Here is a 9,257-nt window from a genome sequence, read left to right as displayed (position 1 = left end):
GAGTGGGGCAACTGCAGGGCCCTCTTGCTTACAGTGGTGGCAAGCGCCCCCTGTTGGCGTCGGGGCACTGCAGGGCTCACTTGCTCGCAGTATAGTGGCGGCACGCCGCCTGTTGACAGCTAAGGACATTGTAGGGACCTCTTGCTCACAGTGTAGTGGCAGCACGCTCACCTGCTGGCAGCTGCGGACACTTCCAGGCCCTCTTGCTCCAAGTTTAGTGGCGGCTGGCTCCCCTGCTGGCAGTTGGGGACACTGCCCGGCCCTCTTGCTTGCACTGTAGTCGGGGCACGCCTTCTGGCCGCTGGGGACACTACAGGATCATCTTGCTCACAGTGTAGTGGCAGCACGCCCCCTGCTGGCAACCAGGGCACTGCAGGGTCCTCTTGCTCATGGCGTGGTTCCCGTACGCCACCTGCTGGCAGCTAAGGACACTGCAGGACCCTCTTGCTAACAGTGTAGTCGTCGTACGCCCCCTGCTGGCAGCTGAGGACACTGCCGGGCCCTCTGGCTCACAGTGTCGTGGCAGCACGCCACCTGCAGGCGGATGGGGACTAGGCGGGGCCCTCTTGCTCCCAGTGTGACGGCTGGGGTCCCCTACTGGTAGCCTCCTACACCACTTAAAGTCAGAGCGCCAGTTATTAGGCCCCATCAGTTCTGTAAATTCAAACTGAAACGGAGCTATTACTGGGGAGAGCTGATGTCCCAGTTCTTGTCTAACTTGGAAGAAAGACTTTCACCAAGAGGCAGTAGAAAGATGGCAGATAACTTCATTGAAAAGAAATACAGTGTAAAGAGCTTATTGTAGAAAAATAGGGAGGAGTGGGTTGATAGTGCATGAAAACAGCCTAAGAGTCCTGTGCAGGGAGTTTTATTTTGGACTTCTTCACATTCCTGCCTCTGTCTCAAGTCTCTGCCTCTTTTCTTTGTCTGGTTTTCCTGCTACTGCCTTAGGTCCCCGACTTGCCCCACTTAGGCTTGTGGAACCTTCTCACTGTTGGTTGAGGTACATGTGTGGTGATCAATCCGAATCCATTCTGGCACCAGCCTCCTTCCCGCCATCCCAGGTAGGCTCACAGCGGTCACGTTTGTACCTACTGCGCCTGCCTATCTCTTTTGAATGTCCTTCTCTGCCCTAATCTGTACTTATGGTGCCAGGTTGCTCTTAAGAATGTCCCCTTTGTCCTTCTTATCAGCATGTAGCTAGCAATATTCTGACATTTTTATTGCAGAGTGAATGATGATTGGGGCATCTTAAGAGGAGTTCTAGGGTGTTTCTTTCTGCATGGGTACCTCTTCCCCCTCCTACCCACAAGTGACAAGTGCCCATCCACTCCAGCACTAGAGATGCTACTAATATGTGAATTTTTGGTGGTCCCTCCAGGTGAGCCTTCCCAGACTTTCCTTTTTCCAGGAGCTCCCCCTCCTGTTCATGTCTAGCTATCTATCTACTCTAACAGAGCCCACTGTCCTGTGTCTTTCCCAAAAATAGTGAGGGAATGATTAATTGGAAACCATAAGAAATGATACGCATGTAGATGAAAAATTTACAACTTACAAAAATAATCACTCAAAATCATCCTTATACTAAAAATGCAAAAGTATATAATTTCTAGAAACAACTATAGAAGAAAACCTATGTGCCTTTGGGTTTGGTAATGAATTTTAACAAATGACACAAAAGGTTGATATACACAGAAGAAATGACAATGTGGATTTCTTAATATTTAAGGTTTATACTCTGGAAGAGACCTTGTTAAGAGAACAAAAAGACAAGCCACATATTGAAGAAAATATTTGCAAGATACAGATCTGAGAAAGAATTTGTATTCAAAATATATTTAAAAATTCTTAAAACTAAACAATAAGTTAAACAGCCCAATTAAAAATGCACACAGATCTGAACAGACACCTCATCAAAGAAGATCTACAGTTGGCAAGTAAACATACAAAAAGATGCTCAACATACTAGAGAACTGAAAACCACAATGAGATAGCACAGCTAGTCTATATCTCTTAGAACTGCTAAACTCTTTTAAAAATGACAAATTGCTGGAGGAAAAACAAGAACTCTTTTCATTGCTGGTGGAACACTGTATAAGACCAAAATATGCCACCCCAAAATATAATGGTAGGAAACCAGAATATGCCGCCCCCAAATATGTCCCTTTGGCTTAAGAATTATTCCAAGCTGATTCTATTGGGAAAAAAATGCTAACAAAGGAAGTTCTGAAACAGAGTAGAAGTTACCTTTGTGTAAGGAAAATTTACATCTATAAAGGCAATCCCCATTTAAAAGCTACCTCTCTCGACAGCAAGAAGAGAAGGATAACTAAATCACTGAAGAGTCTTATCAATGGAGAATGCGTGGACTTAAGTCTGTATAACAAACCTTACCCTTGTCTACTGTGCTTTTGCTGGTTAACTCCCCACTACTGCACCTCAAATCTTCTTTCTTTCAGTTGAAGATAGTATTTATGCTTGAATTGAAAGCCACCTGTTGGAGATTTACTCATTTTTCCCTGAGTATCTCCTATGTATCCATAAGGTATACAGGTTTTTAAACTTTTCTGTTTTTCTCATTTTAATCTGTCAGTTTTTACAGAGGGTCCCATCTAAGAATTCCGAAAACATAGAAAATTATTTTTCCTCCCCTATTACAAGTTGGGCATTTTTTGCCAAAGCTAAACAAGTCTCACCTTACAATCCAAAAATCACATTCCTAAGTATTTTGACAACTACTTTGATGTTATTTCCAATCAAAAGCTACCATGCAATTATTTACAGAAGCCCTATTCATAATTACCAAAGGAAAAAAAAAAGGAATCAGAAAGTCTTACAATAGATGACTGTGTGGGAATCCACTCAGACATCAAAAGTTGTTATAAAGATTATTTAAATGAAAACATTTGAGATACTGAAGATAAAGGAAGAAATCTTATCAGAACTTACTTTATCCCATTAAAGCAGAGCTCCCAGAAAAATACAGCTGCCATTAACCCCATCCAAGGAGTTTCTTACAAATTCAGCTGACATGAAGACAGCATACTCTTTCGCATTAGCATTGATAAATGAAAATGAAATCCTATGCACCTACTGACTGAACAGACCCACTCTTGGTTGAGGGGACCCCAGAGTAACTTTTGAAACTGAGTTCTCAGCTTTGCTAGGATGGGATGATGGGGGCCAGATACACATCATTATACCCCCTCCTTTGCTAACCATGATGAGGCTTTCTTCCCCAAGGATTTAACAGAAACCAGCCCTTTCAAAGGCTCCACCACTGATATCAACCTCTCCTTTCTTGCCTGATAAGAGACCACCCATGACGGAGAGGTTCTGGCCAGTGTACAGAGGATGCACAGAACAAGTTTTCATGTCCTTTGCTTCACCTTTTAATGTCAGAGGGCTGAAAACTCCACCCTGGGATCATGCTAACACTACCATTTTTTGTACATGGGACCCATGAAGAAGCAAGAAACTCAATTGCGCATGCATGCATTTCTCCTTCCATAAATATTCATGACTCCTCCTAGAGCTTATTAAATAAATGTATTTGGCCATTCCACTCAGCATAAATTACTATTTCCTTTACCTACTCCTTGAAGCGTCTGTTTCTGGCTTCTGGCTGGAGGCTATGCTTCCCAGCCTGTCAGAAGGACAACCCTGCAGGCTGCAACCCTTTATAGGAAATAAAACTCTCACTGGGTGCGGTGGCTCATGCCTGTAATCCCAGCACTTCGGGAGGCCGAGGCGGGTGGATAACCTGAGGTCAGGAGTTTCAGACCAGCCTGGCCAACATGATGAAACCCTGTCTTTACTAAAAATACAAAAAATTAGCCAGGTGCGGTGGTGGGCATCTGTAATCCCAGCTAATCAGGAGGCTGAGGCACGAGAATCACTTGAACCCAGGAGGTGGAGGTTGCAGTGAGCCAAGATCATGCCATTGCACTCCAGCCTGGGCAACAAGAGTGAAACTCTGCCTCAAAAAAAATATATACACATAAAAATGAAGAAATGTCTGCTTTCCAAATTTATGAACCTCATCATTCTTCTATTGACAGCATTAAAAGGTTCAAAAAGACCTTTCCATACTCTCCCACAGAAGCCCTAGAAATTGTCATTTTGTTCATCATTTTGGATGCCTGAGAACTTGTAATCCAATGATTAGAAATGTTAGTACCCCATTTATGGCTGTCAACCTTCCAGATCTCAGCAGTTTGTATAAGCCTAAATCTGAAAGGATCTCATCCCATTAGGACCCTTTTCTCCTTTTCTGTTGCCTTTGCCCACTGGCTCTGGCAACAGGAGTCTTTCTTTCTCCTTGGCTATCTTTGGATATGGGGGCTCCATCTTCTGTTCCACCTTAGGGAATGCCTTTTCCATGCATGGCTAAGTCATTAAAAAGCCTACAGCTTCAGTAACATTTTGAGTGAGTACTCTCTGAAGCTGGGTTGGAATCTCAGGCTTCTTTGTCTGGAAGGTAACTCTTGGGCTACAAGTTTCTTATCCTAGCTTTGGTTTTGAGTCCTCTCTGTTCTCCTCTTGGGTTGGAAGTTATTCCTGGCTTTTTGTTTCAAGGTATCTCTGTCATCTTGATCTTGCTCCTTTCATGGGAACTTCTCAGTTGACTAAATTCTCCCTTCTGAAACCTCTGCTGACTCTGTGTTCCACCAATATGGAACTAATTCTACTTCCTTTCCTGTTTGCATGACTTTACTAAGAATTATTTAGAACTTTAATGGCTCCTTTGAGAAAATTTTTGTCTTCCAAATTGCCTCCTTTTAGACCTTTCCTTTCACAATTGAGTCTCTCAACTCCCTATAATCACTGAAACTTTAGGCACCCCACTCCATGCCTTGGATGCTGTCAATGTGCTCAAGAATCTGCAAGAGCAAACACCTGGGGCTGAAAAATAAAATAGAAAAAAAATTATTTCTCAGCCTCCATAAGATTGTATGTCAAAACAAAAGAAAATCTTAAAAATCTCCAAAAACATTGGTGAGAAAAAAGCTTTAGCCCTCACATGAAGAAGAAAAAACTTGTTCCATTTTCCAGATACATAGTTATAATACAAATATAAAATGGGGCAAAGACAAAAACCAAGTCTTCTATATAAACTAGTGAATTTTGTATTATTGCAAAATTAACCATGTCTAAAATTAACCATCAGAATATTTATGCTGAAATTTCAGGATGAAAGCTATGAAATCTCTACTTGTGTTTGTATATCTATTAATGTATGTTATGTATATGTGATATTTTCTTAACTCCAGATAGCATTGGAAAATTCATTTATAAAATCCTCTAAGAGTGCTCTATTCTAACTTGGCTTAGAAAAAAATAAGCATTTATAAATAAATATTCACAAAACTCCTAGAAATATAGGAACTGATCAAATGTTTTTTAAGTTAACACGATTTGGATAAAACTTAGTTAAATAAGATTAATATAATACTTTTGGCATAATAAAACAACTATGTCTTCAAAGTTATCACTATTGAATACAAAACAAGCATAAATTCCTATTCTGCTTGAGTTCTAGTCAAATAAGCTAATATTATACTTACTAGAAACGTAAAATCTTAAAGCTTATAGATTTGATTCTAATTAAGTTGACATTCTTATGAAAAATATTTTTTTTATGGTGAAAAGATACACATATATTTAGAGTTAGCCAGCTGGACTCAGTTTAGATGATCCCAATTTTGTTGCAACATCCAAAGCATCATAATCAGGAGCGAGTCGAACATATGCCTTCTTCTCTTTATCAGGACAAATCAGGGTGGTGACCTTGGCCACATCACTGTCATAGAGCTTCTTCACAGCCTGTTTGATCTGGTGCTTGTTGGCTTTAACATCCACAATGAACACAACTGTGTTGTTTTCTTCTATCTTCTTCATGGCCGACTCAGTGGTCAGCAGAAACTTGATGATAGCATAGGGGTCAAATTTGCTTCTCCTGGGGGTGCTCTTCAGAGGATATTTGGGCTGCCTCTGGAGTCGCAGTGTCTTGGGCCGCCTGAAGGTGGGTGACATGCGGATCTTCTTTTTTGCATGTGGCTGTGGAGACCTTTCAATGCTGCCTTCTTGGCCTTTGAAGCCTTCGCTTTGGCTTTGGCTTTAGGAGGAGCAGGAGCTTCCTTCTTCACTTTCGGTGCCATCTTGTGAAAAGCGAAAAACATTATTTCAAAAATAATTTGTTTACAGTAAATCTGGCTAATAGTAGTTTCCAAAGTACTTTTGGTAATTTTTAACCTTAAAGTTAAGCTAAGTAAAAGATTTGCATTAAATATCTAGACCATTTATAAATAAGATACAATACTAAAACATTAATTACTGAACATAAATAATTCAAGTTTATATACTTTTGGCTTCCTATTTTTACAGAGAGACTAAAAATATTTTGGCCCGTTAATAAACATGTTTTTTTCTGCCACACTGAGAAATTGTATTATGAGGAAACACATCCATCTAGATGTTGGGAGATGGTATATTCATACATTTTCTAACCTACTATAGAATGCTAATATATGACAGTTTATAACTGTCTACTTCCTAGTTTTCTCTGGAAAATAAAAGATTACTAAGTATTAAAATTATAATCAATATATGTAAATAAAACTACTAGAAATAATAGAATAACTAGGAACAACTCTACACAAAGCATGCAAGAAAAGTAGGGCATATTTCGCAAGTAAAGTAGGTTGTATTTTTTATAAGGAAAACCATACATAAAATACAAATAAAAAGAGATGCCTAACCTTCCCTGTGTTATATTTGTATGGGTAAAATGTTATGTTTTCAGAAATTACAAAAAATTCCTGGAAATTTGTCAATGTCCTCCTTATCCTGCTGTGTGCCAGTATAGAGTAATGAGTCATAATTCCAATTATTATTTTAAATGTTGTGCCAGGTGCAGTGGCTCACGCTTGTAATCCCAGCACTTTAGGGGGCTGAGGCGGGTGGATCACAAGGTCGGGATATCCAGACCATCCTGACTAACCCGGTGAATCCCTGTCTCTATTAAAAATACAAAAAATTAGCTGGGCTTGATGGCAGGCACCTGTAGTCCCAGCTACTTGGGAGGCTGAGGCAGGAGAATGGCATGAACCCAGGAGACAGAGCTTGCAGTGAGCCGAGATGGCGCCACTGCACTACAGCCTGGGCGACAGAGCAAGACTCTGTCTCTAAATAATAAATAAATGTTGTATGCCACAGAAAAAATCGAATATCCTTGTCAGTTGTGGTATAATGAACTCTCACCAGATCTTTCATCACAGCCATTTCATACTCTTTGTCATTTAGATATTATTTCCCCCGATGCTTTCCTGAAAGCTCCTGTAATCAGCTACAGGTCAGAATGTTTGTCTCCAACACAGGACTCCCTCTGAGATTCATGGAAAAGACTATGACAGGTACTCTGGTTATAGGCTTCTGATGATATTGCTTAAATAACTTTAAGACCATACACTTGACTCAGTGAAGGTCTCCAGAAGTCTGGTTGGGAAATTGATGGGTTCATGACACTGCTAACCCAAGATCCAACAAGACTGGAATTGATTACATGGCACTGAATGAACTGATGAAAATTGATTATAATTTTATAGCTTTTTGGAGCATTGCTGGTTCTTTAATGTTCTAGTTTCTGGATTTAAGAAATCTCTTTCTCTTAATCTAACTGTAACTTACAATAATTTAGTAGATTATACTTTTGTAAACAGAAATGAAGCATTTATCTTTTTTCCCTGCCTGGTTTTTCCAGAATTTTGAAATCAAAGTGAAAACTCTTATTTTCACGATGATATAGTTGTTAGCGAAAGCCCAATAAGAATCTATTCACCTTATAACAGGAAATAATTGGAAATTGTGGTTATATTATCAAGGTTTTTACTGGAATATCATATTTAGGAAGTGTACCTAAGATCAGTTATGACCAGCAATTTTAAGGAAGTAAGGTTGACTTTTATGGAGACAACACTTACAAAGCACTGTGAGAAATGGGAAAGTTCTTCCTCAAAGATTATAAAGTCATAGCTATCCACTATTTTTATATGTGTGTGTGTGTGTCTGTGTGTGTGTGTGTATTCCAAACCAGTTGTCCTAGCTTGCTCCAGCATGCCTGGGCAGGACTAGACAAGCCCCAGCCCATAGTGCATGGGATTCCTGATTTGGAGATGCTTCCTTAACTATCCCTGGGCAACTTCCCTTTCTTTCTTTCTTCTATTCCCTTACCTAATTAAGAAAGTTTTAAACTCTAAGCCAATAGGGTAAAGTGTAAAATGTGAAGTCCTATTCCAGCCAATGGAAACTGGACACAGCAGTAGGGTAGACACATCAGGTTATAAGTAACTCTGTCTCCTTTGTTTGGTGTGCTCTTGTGGCTGGACAGCTATTGAGTAGCACCCTTTCTGCAGAAAGTAAAGCTCACCTTGCTAAGAGATCATTTGTTCCCATGTTAATTCTTTTTTTTTTTTTTTTTTTTGGAGCATCAAAAACTTCATTCCCAAGAGCACTCTGAGAAAAGCCAGCCTGATACCTAGATTACAGGGTTCACAGCCTTACAGGTTAGTAAAAAAGGTCATTTCCTAGTAGGCCCAGGAATTTAGGGATATTTTGGGGGCTTCAAGAAGAGGGGAATGCACACAAAGCTATAAGGACTGCAGCTGAAATTTGGTAGTATGTTCTTGGCTTGTCTTTTAGCCTGAATAAGGCCTTTAAAAGTCAAATCTGAGATTCTGTATGAAAACTTCCAGCAAAGAAACTTGAAAGCACCTATGTGGTCATCTCCTGTTCTTGCTGCACTTATGTAAATAATCAAGCAAAATCTAACAAAACTAGACTTATTTTTAAAACAAGAATAGTCTTACTTTGATTATGATAAAAAATGATGGTTACTACAGAGAGAAATTTTATGTTTCAATGGAAAAGTATAACATGGCTGGGCATGGTGGCACACGCCCATAATTCCAGCACTTTGGGAGGCCAGGAGTTGAAGACCAGCCTGGGCAACATGGTGAAACCCCGTCTCTACCAAAAATTTTGATAATCTTTTCAAAAACCTGACTTTGCTTTGTTGATCTTTTGCATTCTTTCTTAGCCTCCATTTCATTTAGTTCTGCTCTCAATTTTATTATTTCTTTCCTGCTACTAATCTTGGGTTTGTTTTGCTCTTGCTTTCCTATGTCCCTTGAGGTACAATGTTAGATTGCTTATTTGAAGTATTTATCTTTCTTGTTGTAGATGTTTGTTGCCATAAA

At 39.8% G+C, this 9,257-nt stretch overlaps 1 pseudogene; it reads right to left on the bottom strand.

Moving 5' to 3' along the window:
- Nucleotides 1–5,670: 5,670 nt before the first annotated feature.
- On the bottom strand, nt 5,671–6,161 carry LOC129029780 (large ribosomal subunit protein uL23-like; annotated as a pseudogene).
- Nucleotides 6,162–9,257: the final 3,096 nt, after the last annotated feature.

Source organism: Pongo pygmaeus, chromosome 8 (assembly GCF_028885625.2).
Source record: "Pongo pygmaeus isolate AG05252 chromosome 8, NHGRI_mPonPyg2-v2.0_pri, whole genome shotgun sequence".
In the NCBI taxonomy this organism is placed as follows: domain Eukaryota; kingdom Metazoa; phylum Chordata; class Mammalia; order Primates; family Hominidae; genus Pongo; species Pongo pygmaeus.
The sequence above is the reverse complement of the archived record's forward strand: the minus strand, read 5'-3'. Positions and strand labels throughout refer to the sequence as shown.